Below are 20113 nucleotides of genomic sequence, written 5' to 3'. Positions count from 1 at the left end.
AGGTCTTATAAGACATTGCTACATAGCTCTTAATTAAGAATATATATAGAGGTAAGAATAAAGCCTTTTTCATGCTTGTCAATGCCTTTTTAGTCTTTAGTCTTGTTTCAAGACTTTTAGTCTTTTTGTCTTTAGCAATAGCCATTCTAGTTTGATATTATATCATCCTTGATTGATTTTCTAGTCTTTTTGAATGATATAAGAGTGTATTGAAATTTTAGTTCTTTGAGATTCATATCTTTGATACATAATTAAAAATTATACCACTTTCTTTTTATTTTTATTATGTATCTATCCAAAGGCTAAACCATCATAAAACAAATTTGTTTCCATTTGTATTGCCATAATATATGGTTGTTCTAAAATCATTTGATAAAATGTTGTATCTTGAACAAAAAAATGTTGTTTTGTTGCAACATGTCCAATTAAGATTTTAAAATTTAGGCAAGCTTTATATAATTTATCTTTTGTATTATTAGTTGCTTGTATTGCCCATCCATACTCCATATCAATTGGCTACCTCAGCTTTTTATAAAAATCCTTAGATATAAGATTTATTCTGGAACTATGGTCAATTAAAGCAACAATTGATTCTTTTATATCTTCCACCTTCATCAATATTTTTCTAGTTGCCCTTATTCAATGTTTTTGAGTATAATAGCTTATAGTTTTTATTTTTTTTATCACTATAATATTCAAAATATACTTGTTGATTATAACCATTCCTTTCACTTGGTAATTTTTTATTATCATTATCAATCTCTTCTTTGTCTTTATATATCCTTGTATCAATAGCATAACTCATTTCAATTTTATCTATTAATTATTTTTTTTTCAATATTATCAATAATAACATTATAAAACTTTTTCATTGTAATTTCTAAAATCTCTTTAAATATGAACTCTATCTTAGCATTTAGTACACATTCTTTCAACACTTCTTTTAAATGTGTTGTTGCTTTAATATCAAAGAGTAGTTTATAAGCTATTGATTTATTTTTATCTTTTTTCTCTTTTGCTTTTTCATCCAATGTCATTAAAGTATTCTTTATAGGCAATTCTTATGAAGTTGCTTCATAAGCCTTATTTCTTCAAGTTTGCTTCTTAGAAGAATTTCTTTTTTTTGTATCATCAATTTTTTTTCTTTTATTATCTTCCATCAAAGCTTCATATTGGCTCTTAGTAATATATGTATGAATTAAAATAGCCTATACAAGATCTTTTTAACCTATTATACTACATATTATAGCTACAATTTTCACTAATACTTTTTGAGTTTTTTTTTTTTTTTTTTTTTTTTTTTTTTTTTTTTACATTATAAAAATAATAGAAGTCTAAAATCTACTTATCACTATATTTCCATCAAAGTTATCATCTACCCTAGCTCCATAATTTTTACTTTCTTGTGTTGCTACTCCATGTGTTATTAAATAAGCTTGAATCAATACTTTCATAACTCCCTTGCAAAAATTGGTTTGAAAGAGGTCACTTGTATCCTTTAATGCCATCTTTCTATTTTTTTAAAAAATAATTCCTTGTTGTATCATATTATTAAATTCATTACAATCCTTCCTAGTATGAGAAGCATTGTCGCATCACATCCATCTTTGTACATACTCTTGTTTAGAAGTAGCTTCAAATTATTTCTAGAAGTCTTTTCTTTAAGTCTTGTTAATTTGATTTAAAGATCTTGCATTCCACATATAATCTCTTCAAATTCTATATCTTTTTTTTTTTTATGTAGATATTGGAAATTAAATAATAGGCATTGTTAACTATATTATATGCACTTGAATTTTAGGTGCTTGTACTACTTTAGAAATATTAATCCTTTCCTTCTTCTTTTGTTGTTTTACAAGTAAATCCTGTACATCTTCAATATTTCTCTACTTTGTTGTCAATCCTTCATTTTCTTCTTTGTTTTCAAGAAGCAATTCTAACTTTTCTTATAATTATTCATTGGCAGCTTAAAGAAATAATTCAACCTTCTTTGGCTTTATAAGCCAAACTTTATGACTCACAATGTAATTAGAATAAATATTAGAATAAATCAATGGGATTAAGAAGAAAAAAGTTTGGATATAATTAACTAAGATAATTATTAAAATAAAGTATTATTTAGGTATTAAGAGTTGACTACAATCATAATGGTAGATGAAATGATTGTGGTTTAAAATTAGATTAAGTAGGATTAATGGTGTTATGTTAATATGTATTAAATAATAAAAAATACATTATTTGGACCTTTAGAAATAGAAAAATATAGTAAAAATAGTAAAAAAAAATTAACATAATATTTTTTAGTAAGAATAGAATAAAAAAGAATTCTAAAAGAGTCCTTAAAAATCTTTCATAAGCATGTGTCCAGGTCTTTAAAAAAAAAAAAAAAAAAAAAAAACCACAAATCAGTGATTTACTTTGCTGGACCAGTCTGGATTGCATATGTTATAATCTAGGCAATTTCAGACTAGGCAGATTATGTCAATAATATTGGGCAAACAAGATATGGAATACCATAATATAAACGCAATAGAATTAATGAGGGCAACGAGGTAAGGCAAGGTGGCAGAAGGTGTGATATGCCATAGACAAGGAAGTAGAGCAGTGGTAGATCTGGTCGGAGATATGTATGCTGCTCAGAGAGTTTTTTGCTCATGAGAAAAGAGGAGATTGTAGAAGAAGGTAGCGATTTGTTTCAAAGTTACATAAAAGACCAAATTGTGATTTAATTAGAGAAGTGATTGAAAGAATCTAAGAAGAAGAAGATGAAGATTATTGTGAAAAGAAGTTATTGATTATGAACATACAAGTAGATTTAGATCAATAGAGGATGTTGCCAATTGGAAAAAAGAAGGGGTGCCAATTTTAGAAGAGCTCAAGTTGAGTAGAAGAAAAACAATGGTGGTACTGCATTGGATTGGTATTGATGGATCTAAGTTGCACGGCTGTTTTAGAAGAGGCAGTGAGGTGAAGGCGTTCCTATTGTAGGAAATTAGAGCAATGGTGTTGTGAGAACATGGAGACAATTTGGTAGTGACAAGGGCAGAACATGACTTGAGAGTTGATGATTATAGTAGATCAGCCATGATTTGCCGTGTTGTTGCAAGGTGATAGTTGATTTTTAGTAGTGGTTAGGCAACAAAGTTAAACGGATTCTTGTACATATTTTTGGATGTAATAATAAGCAATAGTAGTGTTGTAATCAATATTTTAATATGGTTATTCTTTTGCTGAAGAAAGTGATGCATGTAAAAATTCTTACAAGATGTTTGCTAAGAAGCTTAAATAAATAATTAATTAAGTAAAATAATATATATAATAATAATAATAATAATAAAATAATTAATTAATTATAAAATTATATAAATAAAAAATAAAAAAAATAAAAAAATATATAAAAGTTTGATAAAATAAAACCATAGATAAATAATGGTTAAGAAATAGAAGACAACTATCTTATGTAAGTGAAGTTACTCCATCAGACTACAAAACACAATTAAAGTAGGTTGATTTTGTTGACAAGCTTTAATGTTAACTTTTTCTATCTTTAATAATTAAAAATATTATCTTTTAAATTATTTTAATATCTCTATTGCTTATAAATTCTTATTAGGCTGTTTAATCTATTCTATAAATAACTTCTTAGTAACATAATGAAAGACCTTCAAAAAATATTCATCTTTTAATATATATGAAAACATTTCTCATGAACTTCCATAATGCTTTATAATCAGTATAACATAGTTCTTTTTCTTCAATACCAAGGTAAGCTCAAGTAGCTCAATCATCTTTTTTTCAAAAAACTTGATTTAATTCCATTTTTTGCATATAACACCTTAAATATTTTAAAATATCTCTTCCATTGAATTGGTCAACTTTGTTAATCACTACTTATAATGCTTTGGTTGCCAAGGTTCTTTGTCATCATAGCTTTGCTATTGTTATATAAATAATGTAAAAGCTTAAAACATACTTGTAATACTTGGATCCATGTATATACTTTGTCTTTTAGTAGAAACTCTACTAAAAGCTCTATTTGAAGCTCTACTTAAAACTCCTCCCATAAGTCCTTCAAAATTATTGCTCTTATTTTCTATTAAATCAAAATAAAAACAAATAAACTTCAAGACCTTCTACCTCAAGCTTTCACGTTGGATTCACCACTTATGTCATATTAGGTATGTTCTTGCTTAAATATGTATTAGGCACTTAGCTACAAAAGATAAGTAAAAATGCAACAATCCTATCAAGTCTAATAGAATCTTAAATAAACTTTAAGTAATCTTTAATAAATCCAAATCAAACTTTAATCAATCTAAAATAAAATTTTAAAAAATTATAAAAAAATTACAAAAAAAATCCGAAATTAATCTAAAAAAATAAAAAAAAATATTAAAGAAATATAAAAATAAATATTTAAATAAAAAATTAAAATTAAAATAAAAAAATTAAAATACTAAAAATAGAAATTCTAAATAAATCTTAAATAAATTATAATTAAATTATAATTTAATCATAATTAAAATCTTAATGAATCTTAATCAAATATTAAATAAAACCCTAATAAAATCCTAAATCAATCCTAAAGAATCCTAGTAAAATCCTAAGAAAATCCTAAATAAAACTTAGGCAAATTCTAATCAAATCTTAATCAAATCCAAACAAAATCCTAACTAAATCCTAGACAAATCTTAAATCCTAATTAAATCCTAGAGTCGAAATCAATCTTAATCAATTATTAATCAATTTCTAAATCTTAAATAAATCTTAAAAATCCTAGAGTAGATTAAAAATTTAATGTTTGATGATTAAACTATTGATTTTGATTCAAAATTTGCACATCTGACAACAACTAAGTTAGAAACTAGCACAATATTTTTGAAGAAGATTGTACATACTAATAGCAAGAAAAGCTTCCAAAATCTCTTAGTTATTAGCCACTCTCTTTCTTCAACTTAAACATTGATCTTACAATATAGATTTCTCCTTCTTGAATTAATTGATTGCTTTATAATTTGGATTGTATATAGATATCCTAATCTAAATTACTTTCACCAATTTTTGCTTCAATTAAACTAGAAAATATTGCCAAATTGTAAAATCCTTCACTAATTCTAAATCTCAATTATCTAAGACCATAATCCACAAAATTCCTCATATTCTTCAATCTAATTCTTCAATTGACCTTAAATTTTTCACATGTATTACAACAAGCATAATAAAAAATTGACTAATTTTCACTTGTAAACATGCTATGAAACTTACAAAATCTTAAAATTTATAAACTTGTTTTTATTTATTAAAATCTAAATCTACCAAATATATCATTAAATTTGAAAATTCTTCAAAATTTCAATATTAATCCAAATAATATAAAGTTAATATTGAAAAATCTTTCCTTAAGTTTTCTTTCAAATTTCATTCTCCGATTAGCAAAAGAATGCTAGATCCGCCATAGGTGTATAGTTTTGTGCCTCATGATCTAATTTTGATCCAAATTGACTATTAGTCCTCTCTAGGTATCAATTTTTAATAATTTGAGATAAATTTTACTTTAATCTATTTTTTTACTCTCTTCTAAACATACTTATATTAATTTCTCATCTTATTTACTTTGATTTGGCTCATTTATATCTCTACAAAATAAATAGAAGTCACTTCTACAAAAGCCAATATTAAGACTAAATTTTTTATTATCTTTCTATAATTTATTATTATATCTTACTACATATTTCTATTAGGTTCTTTTATAATAACATCCATATTTATATTTTTCACCATATAGCTGTGTTACCACACAACAATATTTTGAAGGTTCTATAAAATGTCACCATGTAGCTCCTAGTTAGATAGTATATATTAAAGCAAGAGTGAAACCTTCTTTATTCTTATTAATGTCTTTCTTGTCCTTAGTTTTATTTCAAGAGTTTTTAATTTTTTTGTCTTTGGCAATAGTCATTCTAATTTAATACCATACTATCTTTGAATGATTATGTATTCTTCTTTAGTATCTCAAGAGTATATTGGTAAATTTATTGTATAGAATTCATTTCTTTAATAATATATATTTTAATTATTAATCAATTATTAATTTATCATTTTATACTAAGCTTATTAAAACAACTAATAAGTATAATAGGAATTATCATAGAATTTCTTTAATTAGATTTTTATTTATGTTTATTTTAATAATTTTATTTTAAATTTTTTATTAAAATTAAAAATCATATTTATTATTTTCAAAACTTTATTATTTCAAATTTTTTATTAAAATTAAAAATCATATTTATTATTTTCAAAACTTTATTATTTTAAATTTTTTATTATACGTTTAATAATTAATAAATGATAATTTAAATAAGCAAATTCTAAAATCTTTATAAAAAAATTTTAAAAATAAAAATATTAATCTTTTTCAACTTCCTTTAGTGTATTTGAATTGTATAGAATCTATTTCTTTTGATAATTGCTATGTTTTCTATTAGTTTTTAAGTAATTAATATAAAGAAAAATTACTATTAAATTTTTTTTTATCATTTTAAAATATTTTATTTATTTATTTATATACATTACTTATTATAAGCATATTCTATAGATATTTTTAGTTATAAATTAATCATTTACAAACCTTTAATAATAACAATAGTAAAATATAATTTTTTTATATTTTAATAATTATATATTTTTAGAAAAAATATACTTATTCTATTTTTAGTTTTTTATATATATATATATATATTTGATGATAATGATTTAAAAAGAAAAATAAAAACTTTTCAAGATATTTAAAAAATACTTCTTTAATTCAAACTCTTAAAAAATTAAGAACTAAAAAAATATACATAATTTTTAAAAATGAAAAGTTAAATTTGATTAAAAGATTATATATTATATGAATTTCTTTATAAACATTTAAACTATTTTAAACATAAAATAAAACGACATATAATATTTTTATAATTATATATTAATGAATATTTTTTTATAAAAATAAAAATTAAATATAAAATTTAAATATAATTTGTTTTGTATGCCAAAATATTAAATAATAGATTTCTTAATTATATTTATATTATATGTATACTAGCTGAACTTGTGCTGCTATCACAAAAATTTTGACTCAAAAGAAGCATTTTTTTGAAGACATGTTTGTGAGCCAAGACATATTTTTTACAATTTTTTCAAAAAATAAAGAAATAAAATTTACAAAAAAAAAAAATTATCTATAAAGTGGGCTAACTGAACTTGTATTGTTGTTATGAATAATATAAAAAAGTTAGTTAATTTTGCTCAAAGAACTACTTATTAAGGCATAACCATAAAAATAAATAAATAAATAAATAAATAAATTATATTTAGACATTTAAGGATGTATTAAAGTCAAATTTTGAAATTAAACATAAATAAATAAATAAAATAAAAATAAATAAATAAATAAAATAAAAATATAGAAAAAATATTAATAACTAATTTATAAAAAAATAATTAGAAATAATATTTGATGTGGAATTTGAATTTTTGTTTAGATAAAGATGAATCTTAATAAAATGCATAGAAGGGCATTGAGAATATATTATATTAAGTTAATTATAAGAAAAATATTTTTTTTAGATCAAAATTAATGTACTTTATTACTATTCTTGGTACAAAAAGTTAATATAGAAGAGATTAATGATAAACATGGCCAAAACCTTTTATGAAAATCTCTGCTAAAGACTATTGTAACTCTTCTAAATAGCAACTAATATCATAAATATTTTTAAAAGAATAATCAACTACCTCAACATAATGACAATATTACATCAGAAGTTCATCTCAAATAATAATAAAAAAATGCAAATAAATCCAAAATGGTCAAAATTCTTAATAATTGAAGAAAAAGAGCCTTGTTATAATCTAGTAAAATCTTAAATATAGAATAGGCGGTCCTATCTCCATTGAGTAGCAATATGGCAATTCATGATGATGTAATATATATAACAATCTCCTACATTAATCAAATTTTAGTTACAAAAGTATTATTAATAAACATCTTAGCAATTCTTCTATATCTTAAAAAAAAGAAGATGTCTAATATTGCTCAAGAAAAATAGAAGAGAAGACTTAAAAACAAAAAAAGAAAAAAAATGCTAAGAACAATATTAGTTTAAAAGAGGGTAATCCGCAGTTCCTAATACACTTAAGTTTTATCTAGAAAAAGGGATAATCCATTCTTAATAATAAAAAAAAAAAGACAAAGCTCTAATATTATAAGTGTACTCTTGTCAATCTATCAAAGATAAGAACTTGATGAAAGCAAATAAAGAAGTGAGACTCTTTCAAAGAAATAGAAATAAAAAAGTATATATATTAAAAAAAAAACTGAAATGAGTATTGCCAAAAGACAAGGAAACTAAAGATTCTTGAAACTAGAGTAAAAACGAAAAAGGAATTGACAAGAGTGAAGAAGTCTCTATTCTTACTTCTATATATACTTTCTACTTAGGATCTATGTAGTGACATTCTATAGGACCTCCAAAAATGTATTGATTTTGTATGACACGTATCTTAACTTACAAGGTAAGTTTTTTATATGGATGCTACATAGTTAGCTTGTTTTACAAGTTACCAATATATATGATACATGGTTAGCTTCTTGACCAAGTTCTTAACCTATCAATCAACTACAAATACATGTAAAGTCAAAACAATATTTATGAAGCTGTCATGGATAAATATTTATTATAATTATTACCTAGGTGATATGAATAGGTAGAAGTAGGTAAAAGTAGATTAATTTCATAATATCTTCTAGAAAAGCTTCCTAGAAGTTTTATAGACACTGCTTTGATTTTATATGTATTTATACTTAATTAATAGGTTAGAAACTTAGTCAATAAGTTAACCACGTGCCACATATATTGGTAGCTTGCGGAACAAGCTAATTATGTGGTGCCCACATAGAAAACTTACCTTACAAGTTAAGATACGTGTTGTGCAAAGTCAACACGTTTTTGGAGGTTCTATAAAACATCACCACATAGCTCTTAAGTAGATAGTATATATAGAGGCAAGAATGAAGCCTTTTCACTCTTGTCAACTCTTTTCTTGCTTCTAGTCTAGTTTCAAGGGTCTCTAGTTTTCTTGTCTTTTGGCAATAGCCATTCTAGTTTCTTTCTTAATATACATATTTAGTTATTTCTATTTTGTCATCTTTCTTTGAAAAAAGTCTCACTTATTTATTTATTTTTATGAAGTTCTTATCCTTGAGAGATTGATAAGAATGCACTTATAATATCAATGCTTTGTCTAATCTTGATTAAGAATAGATTACCCATTTTTCTTGATAAGACATAAGCATATTAGAAGTTACAGATTATCTTCTTCTAAATTGATATTATTCTTAGTATTTTTTTTTTTTTTCAAGTCTTCTCTTGTATTTGTCTTGAGTGATATTAGACATCTTCTCTTTTTTAAGTAATATTATGGCAGAACTTACTGAAATGAAAAGTACAATGGTACAAATACAAGAACAATTGAGAGAATTAATGCTTGTGATGTATCAACTCAATTTTTCACCACAAAAAGCAACAAGATTGGTTGGAAGTGAAGATAGAAATGATTGGAGTTGCTTCAACATCTGCATCAAATCATGTCCATTTTCCTATGGTGGAACATCCTTCCAGTGTTCAAGCACTAAGAATTGTCCTATCTGAAAAGTTTGATGGCACTAGATCAAAGTTTAGAGGATTTATCAATCAAGTACAACTTGAGATTGAACTTCAACTCCAAAGCTATCCAATTCCAAGATCGCAAGTTAGATTCATTGGTATGCTTCTTTTAGATTTAGCATTATCATGGTTTTCATCTTTTCTTGAACGACAAGAACTAATATTGAATAATCTCGAGGCTTTTTTTGGTGGAGTTTCGATCCATGTATGGAGAACATGATGGAATTCATGTTGCAACCAACAAGATCTATATTTTGTGATAAGACAATCAATCAATAACGTTTTATGCTTCATAGTTTTGACAACTTGTAACTGATATCAAGTGGGATGATGTTGCACTTGTTAGTCATGTAGATGATATGTAAATTGATGCGGTACATTTCAAACTTCTTACTGAGCAAGAAAAGACTCATCGTCATCAAAAAGGATTATGCTTATATTATACAAAATCTAAGCACACTCCTTAATATTGTCCAAAGAAGCAACACAATCATAAAATAAAGAGTATGGCTATCAAAGAAGATAGTATGTGAGAAAACAAATTTATCTAGCTACAATAGGCACTGTGCAGCTGGAACCTTGTACAACACCTAGTGAAGGTCATATTCTCTCCTTAGAACCCTCTCCTTGTTTTACAATAAATATTATTTTAGAACATAAATATCACACATCCTCTGCCTTGTTAGATTCAGGAGCCTCAACATGTTTCTTAGATGAAGAATTTTCTAAAAGGCATAACATATGTTTAGTGAAGAAAACTAAACTTGTTCATGTAGAAGTCATAGATGGACATCTATTGTCTTCAGGAGATATTACTCATGAAATCTTTCCTATAGAAATAGCAATTAATGGTCATAGTAGCTTTGTAATATTTAATATCATTAGATCTCACTTCAATCCAATCATTTTAGGTTTATCATGGCTAAAAAAATATAACCCTAAAATAGATTGGACTTCTTATAGTCTTGACTTTTTTGAAAGTATAACTAAGAGCATAGTTAATGAAGTAGAAAGTCATAAGTTTAGTACAATTAAACTTGTATTTGTAGATGCAAGAGGTTTCTTGGATGCTGCAAAAGAAGGATCACCTTGTATCATTTATGCTACACCTATTTCTACTAGTAGAAAGACTTCAAGTGGCATTCCAAGCCAACATCAAGATTTTCAAGATGTATTTGAGAAGAAAAATGCAGATATTTTTTCAGAACATCGTTCCTATGATTGCTCAATTGACCTTCAAGAAGGAGTACAACTACCAGTTGGACCAATCTACAATTTGTCACAAAATGAGTTGATTAAATTCAAGAAGTATATTGAAGAGAATTTGGTCGAGAATTTCATATGCCATTTCAAATTTCTAGCAGGAGCTCTAATTTTATTTATGAAGAAAAAACATGGATCATTGTGGATGTGTGTCAATTATCAAGGACTCAACAAAATCACCATCAAGAATAAGTACCCGCTACCTTTGATATCTAGACTCTTTAATCAATTAAATCAAGCTAAGATCTATACAAAAATAGATCTATGAGGAGCATACAATCTGGTATGCATTAAAGAAGGAGATGAATGGAAGACTACGTTTTGAACAAGGTATGGACATTTCGAATACAACATCATGATTTTTGGACTTACAAATGTACCAACAACATTCCAATATCTAATAAATGATGTCTTTTGGGAGTTTTTAGATGATTTTATTGTCTATTACTTAGATGATATCTTAATCTATTCTAAGAATATAAAAGAACATGAACTTCATATTCGTCATGTGTTACAAAAACTAAGAGATACGGGATTCTATGCCAAAATAAAAAAGTATATATTTCACACTATTTAAGTCGACTTCTTAGCATACATCATTTCAAATGATGGACTTATGATAGATCCTAAGAAAGTTCAAGTTATTATCGATTGTAAGATCCCAAAAACGGTAAGAAATGTCCAATGTTTTTTAGGATTTATCAACTACTATCGAATCTTCATCAAAGACTTCTTTCAAGTTGCAGCTCTACTTACACATTTGACTTGTAAAGACAAACTTCAATAGAATCAAGAAGTGAAAGTAACATTTAAAATTTTAAAGACAATCTTTGTTTCTGCACCAATCTTGTATTGCGTTGATTTTTCTAAGCCATTTTTTATGGAAATAGACACATCAGACTTTGCTTTTGGTGTCGTATTCTCACAAATGGGAACAGATGATAAACTTCAACTAGTAGCTTTTTATTCCAGAAAATTTTCAGCAACCGAGATCAATTATGAGATCCATGACAAAGAACTTCTTGCAATCATGGATTTGTTTCAAGAATGGTGCTATTATCTAGAAGGTGCTTCTAACCCAATTATTGTGTATACGAATCAAAAAAACCTTGAATATTTTATGTCAACATGTATTTTGAATTGTCGCCAAGCCCGTTGGAGTATGTCTTTCTCAAGATTCGAATTCAAGATGACTTTTCGACTAGAAAAACAACAAGGTTTGTCAGATGCACTCTTTAAACAATCTTACCTTATACCAAAGGAAGGAGATGCTGCTTTTGATCAGTAACGGACAATTTTTTTGAAGCCAGAGCATCTTCATCTTCAAGCAATGAAATCAACACTAATTGTTGATTCAAATTTTATTAAGCAAGTTCAATCAAGTATGTCTTCTGATCTTCTTATTCATGATATTAAGAAAAATCCTTAAAAGTCTCATGATACTTCCAAGTTTGAATTCAAAAAGAATCTACTATATTTTGAAGGATACCTATATGTTCCAGAAGGTGAAGCTCGATTACGTGTTCTTCAAACTTGTCATAACTTTCCAGCAGCACGATATTTTAGATACAATAAAACTTTGGAATTAATATTTAGGGAATTTTGGTGGCCGCAAATATGGAAGGCAGTCAAAGATTTTGTATAATCTTGTGGTATTTGCTCAAGATCAAAAACTCCTTGTCATCAACCTTATAGAGTTCTTTAGCCATTATCCATTCCAAAACAACTAGAATCTTTTATATTTTTAGATTTCATCACGGATCTTCCAATCTCAAGTTCTTATGACTCTATATTCGTGATAGTAGATCATTTTATCAAGTTGGCACATTTTGTATCATGTATAAAATCTATCACAGGTGAAGAAATAGCTAAGCTCTTTCTTGACAATATCTATTGCTATCATAGATTCTCAAGGATATTATATCGAATAAGAAAACTCAATTTCTATCAAGATTTTGACAAACTCTTTTTAAGATTCTAAAAGTGAATATAAAACTATCTTCAGCATTCCATCCTCAAATTGATGGACAAACAAAGCATATCAATCAAGTTTTGGAGCAATATTTAAGATGTACCATCAACTACCAACAAGATGCTTGGACAATTCTTTTGCCATTGACAAAGTTTACTTATAATAACACTATATATTCTTCTATAAAAAAAACACCTTTCTTTGCCAATTATGGTTATCATCTATGACTTGATACTTTTGACTTTTCAAAAGCTAATAATCTTATGGCAAAAGATTTGAAAAATGATTTGTCAGAGCTACATGCAACAATGAAGGCGTAATTAAAAGAAGCTCAAGAAGAATAAAAGATCAATGTGGATGTCTATTGAAAGGAACAACCACCATTTGACATGAGTGATAAGATATGATTACTTTGTCGTAATATCAAAACCACTCGTCTTTGTGATAAGTTGGACTATTGAAGGCATGGACCATTTTCTATTTCTCCACAAATCAATCCAGTTGCATATCGTTTACACCTATCGGAGTCAATGAAAATCCATCCAATATTCTACATATCTCTTCTTGAACCATACAAGAGAGTAGACATTCTAAGAAGAAGACAAGCTCCACCTCTTCCTATAGAAGTGGACAATAATGAAGAGTTCAAAGTAGAAGAAATCCTAGATTCAAGGCAGCACCAAAATAAATTAGAATATCTTGTCCATTGGCATGAATATGATATTAGTGAATATACATGGAAGCCAGTAAAGAATCTTGTAAATATAACAAAGGCAGTGGAGGCTTTTCATCGACGACATCTATTAAAATCAAGATAAAAATCTTCTTTATAAAAGAAACAAGATCTAGGCAAGATAACATTCTACTTTCAATCTTTCTTTGTAGCTTCTTTGTAGTTTTGATGCTCGGGAGATAGAGAACCAACAACCAATAGATTCAACTTAAGAGCCTTCGTTTGTTGACCTACCGGATGAGACATTATGATTGTCACAACCTTTAAGACGACACAATCGAGCTGAAGATCCTCAAAAATGACATGTTCTTCCTTAAATAGATGATGAGATACAATACGTTTGGTATCACAACCTTAGAAGGGACTCCTGATGTTTGATGATTTTACTAAAGGTAGGAACAATTCCTGATGGTGTTTCAAATATTTTATTGGAAGGAAGTTATGAAAGCCTCAACAATGATCAAATAACTGGATGGTCTTTTCGCCCTGATATAGGACACTATCAATAGTTGAAAGGCCCTATCAATCATCTTCAAAGAGAACAAAGATCAAAATATGTGGCAAATACAATAAGTAAAAGTAAATTGTATTTGCCACATATTTTGATCTTCAAAGAGAACAAAGATCAAAATATGTGGCAAATTTATTTTTACTTATTTCTACCTATTCATATTATCTAGATAATAATTACAATAGATATATATCTATAACGTTCTTATAGATGTACTTTAAGATATATTTAGTTATACAATTGGATGTATACACCTTTACATTTATATGAAAATTATAATTTTAAAATAATTTTATATAAAAAAATATCCTTATTGTAAACAACCATTTCTTGAACTTCAAATATATTTCTATCATTTTTTTTGGTCAATATTAGAGATATTTAGTTACCTCCATTATTGCTTCTTCTACAAACATCTTTAGGTACTTCTTTATACAACAACCATGTATAATATAAGATGCTTGAAGTTTCTTTATTTTATATGAACCATATATTATGCATCATAGTATAATTATAAATAACTTATAATTATTATTTTTATCTAAAGTATTTACAAAAATCATACAACTAGTATCTAAAGTGCATCTAATCTTACTTTATCTAATAAAAAATCAAGATGTACATATGAGGTAGACCTCTCTTTTGAAAATTAATTATATATATAAGAAACAACATGACTAAAGACATCTTCCTTCTTCATACCTTTTATAATAGCATGTCTTTTCAACTCAAATATGGAAGCAGCCAAATCTGACCACTGACTTGCTTATTGATTCAAAAGGAGCTTGCTCTAGATTTTGGACTATCTTAGATTGGTTATTATTATCATAAAAATATTAGAATGCTGATAAAAACTTATAATTTCCATAGAATCCTAAAATATTTCTATCATATGTCTTACACTTTTAATATATCATGATGGAAGTAAGATTATGCATCTTACATTATTTAATTCATATCCTCCTTCTTTAAATTCAATACTATGATGAGTTATAACATCTACCAATTTTTAATACAAATTGATATATAGATTTCTTTGATTATGATATAGATATTACAAACATGACTGCTTAGTTGTTGCATATCCATCAACCATGAATTCCTACAATAGCTTTTCTTTATGCAAAATTGTAGAATATTTTGTAGGTCTTAAAAAGAATTGATAGGCAAAATAATCCACTTGTATCAACCTATTGCCTCTTCAATCTTTTCATTCAACACCTTTTTATTCTTAAATAATATCCATCAATATATTTTGCATTATTTAGCGAGGATGTCATTGAAGAATTCTATGTGAAGAAGAGAATGTAATGAAGGAACAAATAAGTACAATGAGCCTTATGAATCCTTTTCAATAGTCCACTAATAATAATAATATTACATAGACAACTAATAATATCACAAATTATATTAAGTTATGATCCATCTCCAATCAATATAATAATAATTTTTTTAAAAATAGTATAAAGATTATATTTTTATTTTTAAATCTACTTCATAAAGTATAAAAAAACTATAAGATTTACTTCTAATACTCCTTCATTATATGCCAAAGATAGTATTTCATATGTATGTTTATATAATTCAATAAAAAAGTATTCTTCCTCAAAACTTCTCTAATTTTTTATATAATTTGGTCTAATAAATCATGATTATATCTTAACCTTCTATCTTGTGTAAATGTTACATTTTAAATATAGAGCTATACATAAGTTGGATCAATACCTTCTTCTAGCAATAAAGCTCCTATCTAATGCCATAATTTTCTATTTATTCTAAATTTATATAGAATATTTTTTTAATACACATATTAATCAATATTTTTATATAAAGATGTAAATACATGTGGAGCATTCTACTAATAGATGTTTTTTTGAAACTCTTTTGCTTTTGTATCTTGGTTCTCAAATAAATATTTCAAAAGTAAATATAAAAAAAGTAGAGATAGTAGAGAATTTTTTGTTGGTGACAATATTATCAAAATAACGGTGACTCTGTAGATGATTGAACTAAACATTTGATAGATCGATTCAATGTATTACAATGAGGATTCAAAATATTCATCATGCTTAGATTATGCATGATTTCAATCCTTGTTTATTTAAGTTCTTCACAACATTTTTTTTTTTATTACAACTATATTTTTTTGTAATTTTAATAAATTAATATCATCTTGCTCTTCTTCATCTCTTTTACAATCTTTCCAATGTTATTGACCAATTTCTCTCCAATTAAGATTAACATTTTCATCTACAATGGTTACACCCTCATTTTGAACTCTCTTCCAATTTCTTTGACTTTGTTGGATGAGTGCTTTGCAATAAAACTTTTGCCTTTGCTTATAACTATTTTAGCTTTTCTTTGTGTTATCTCATGTTTCCTATATTGTTATTGAGTAATTGCTTTTTGATTAATTCTAAACATTATTAAAGCTAGACCATTAATAAATTTGTAAGTGTCAAAATTTTACATTGATAAAATTTTAATAAAACCACTTTACATAATATTTGAACAAGTTAACATAATATCTATAAAATAAAAATAAATGCATAAAACTTAATTAATAAAATTATGATACCATAGTGAATTGAAAAAAAGAAAGATCTTACATCTATGTATTATAATTGATCATGTTTAAATATAAATTTATGATGACTTCTACAACAAAAAGCTTAGTTTTTTAAAAGATTATATTTTATAAATAAAAATAAACTAATAAACTAAAAAAATATTAATTTCTTTATTTATTAAAGAATATATATTTAAAAATATTTAATAAAAATATTTGTTATTTTACACATACAAATAGATATATGTACTTATTTATACATATAAAACAAGACATAGAAAACTTTACATAAAATTAGGAAATAAAATTCTTACAATTAGGTTTTTTTAAAATAATTGTTTTAGTTGTGGAATATTTTTATAATTTCAATAAAACCATGTTGCTTAAGAATATTATTTTATTATTATGCTTAAAACCATGTTACTTAAGAATAAAAGTTAATTGCATATTTACAATAAATAAAGATGATGTCTATAAAAGATTTTTAGTAATAAAAATTACTTTATAGCAAGCAAAAAATCATGGATGTTTTATTTATTCATTTATTTGTTTTGATGATATAATTCAAAAAATTAGAATATCATTGTATGAGTAAAATAAATAAAAGGCACATAAGCTTGTTTTTTCTAAATGTATATTTTATAGAAATATAAGAATTCTTACTTTTTTTTATGAATAAAATCTCTTTGCTAATAAGTTTTTAAATTATTGATAAATTAAATATTTTTGGTAATATCATATTTTTAATAGAAAAATAATATTTTTTTATTTTTTTATTTTTCATAATTTCGACTTAATAAATCATTTTTATGTTTATTTTGTATTATACATGAATTGAAAAAGACATAAAGAATCATCTTTTTTTTTTCTTTTAATCCAACCATTCAATTACACACACATGTGTTCTTAATATGCTTGTTCAGAATTAAGTTCATTTTATAAAAAAGAAAACTGTCAAATTTTTAATTTGGAAGAAATGTGTGAGTGTGTGTAGTATAACATTTTTTTTCTGGTTATACTAGAAAAAATTGTTATAATACACTGTTCACACTATAACATTTTTTCTAGTATAACTACTATGTTAATAAATGACATTTTCAATGTGTGGATAGAATGTTAGTTGATAAATAGCAAACTTGGCAAGGTAACTTCTTTCTTAGGCTTAAGATTGTATTGATGATCTTCTAGTCTATATATATAAGAATATTTATACAAAAAATTAAACATAATATTTAATAAAAATTCAAAATATATTTTAAAATATAATATTTAAAAAAATTGAATAATAATAATAAAAAAAAGCCATGTTTTTACTTATAAATATTGCATTATATTTAGGATGCTCAACTATAGACAACTAATATGTTGATTTTATTTTAGATTTGAGAGTCTTGTAAGTAGAACATTCATTTATATTTTATCAAAGATGGTTGATTAATCATGCACAATGTAAATGAGTGAGTGCAATTTGAAAAAATCTTTGGTCTAAGAAGAAATTAAAATTTTTAATGAAGAAAATTTCCTTCAAAAGCTGTTTAATATTTATTCAACTACAATAAAAATGTGCTTATAGCAATTGTGGCAATTGATAAGAGGTAGGCCTACTAAATTAAAAAATTAAAGTTATATTTGCTTATTGTTATAGTATATATAAAGCTTCTTTTAACCTTTCTTTTGAATAAAAAGAATAAAAAATTTGATATGTGATATGATTTATCAACTATAATATACATTTTAAAACATCAAAAAAAAAAAAAAAAAAAAAAAAAAAAGTACAAAATCTCTTCACATTCTTTCCTCAATTTTACTTACAAAAAATGAAATAATAAATTAATTAGAGATCTAAACGCCAATTTAAAATATTTTCAAATTTAACTCCTTGATAATAATAATATTTAAAAAAATAAATAAATAAAAATAAAGAATACAATCCTCATATTATGAATATAAGTAATTCAACGATACAAAAGAGGGAAAGAAGAAAAAATAAAAAAATATATGTCAAGCAATATTGCACGTGAACTTATACTAATATAATTTCAAAATCAAATACAAATTTAATGCCATATACTATAAAGTAGAATAAACTACATTTTTTTTTAAATAAATAATACAAATCATAAAGTTTTTTTCTTGGAAATTTATTTCATTATACTTGTATTCCAATGATCTAGAATGAAATCAAGATAGATGTAGAAAAAAGTATACTTTATTCCAATATTGTAGCTCAAGATTTCAACAAATGCATAGAAACAATTTCATTATACTTGTATTCCAATGATCTAGAATGAAATCAAGATAGATGTAGAAAAAAGTATACTTTATTCCAATATTGTAGCTCAAGATTTCAACAAATGCATAGAAACAAATGAAATACTTATCAAGGACAAGATATCAAAGAAGATTGATAAACAAGTGAGAAATGAATCAAAGAGAGATGACAAACTAAAAATAAGAAAATAAATATATCAATAAGAAATTAGAATTGCTATTGCCAAACGCTAAAAAATTAGAGATTCTTGAAACTAAACTAAAAATAAGAAAAGAATTGACGAGACTGAAGAAGGCTTCACTTTTACCTTTACATATACTATCTATTCAAAAGCTAGATGGCAATAGTATTTTATAGTAACACAGCCATTAAGGGAAAGAAAAAAATAAATATTTTATTAAAGAAGAATCTAATTAAAAAGATATAGTAAAAAAGATATAAATAAAAGATACATAAGTAATAAAATCTTATAGTATTAAAACTCTCTTTTATGAAAATAGATTCTACCTACTTTGTATGGCCATAAATAAGATCAAAAAGATAGATTAAAAAAATAAAAGATATAAGGATAGGTAAAAAAGAGTTAAGAATTGATTTTAGCAAAAATTACCTCAAAAAAAATGGTATCTAAAGAGGACTAATTACCAACTTGAATTGAAAGTAGATTCTAAGGTATAAAATTAGGCATCTATGCTATTTTTGAGATTTTTTTATTGATTAAATAGTGGAATTTGAAAATAAATTAAAAAAAGATTTTTGATATTTAATTTCATATCATTTGAATTCATATTGGGATTTTGAAGGATTTTTAAATTTAATAATGTATTTAGTTGGTTTAGATTTTGAGAAATAAAAATATATTTATAAATTTGAAGATTTTATTAAGTTTTGTAGCATATATAAAAATAAAAATTTGATAATTTATTTTTGTGCTTATTATAAATTTTTGTGAGAAATTTGAGATTAATCAAGAAAATAGATTAAAGAGTACAAGAGTTTTTATGGATTATGTTCTCAGGTAATTGAGATTTAAAATCAATGAGGATTTTTTTTAATCTAGAAATATCTTATAGTTTGATTGAA

General features: G+C 24.9%; 1 long non-coding RNA gene across 1 annotated transcript in view; it reads right to left on the bottom strand.

Moving 5' to 3' along the window:
* The window catches only part of LOC149989703 (uncharacterized), a 76041-nt gene extending 56177 nt beyond the window's left edge, over positions 1 to 19864 (bottom strand). Inside the window, exon 1 of the long non-coding RNA XR_016501877.1 lies at positions 18500 to 19864. This is a non-coding gene — a long non-coding RNA (uncharacterized LOC149989703). The remainder of the gene's footprint in view (positions 1 to 18499) is intronic.
* Positions 19865 to 20113: the final 249 nt, after the last annotated feature.

This window comes from Physcomitrium patens, chromosome 2 (genome assembly GCF_059467195.1).
Source record: "Physcomitrium patens ecotype Gransden chromosome 2, ASM5946719v1, whole genome shotgun sequence".
NCBI lineage: Eukaryota > Viridiplantae > Streptophyta > Bryopsida > Funariales > Funariaceae > Physcomitrium > Physcomitrium patens.
The sequence above is the reverse complement of the archived record's forward strand: the minus strand, read 5'-3'. Positions and strand labels throughout refer to the sequence as shown.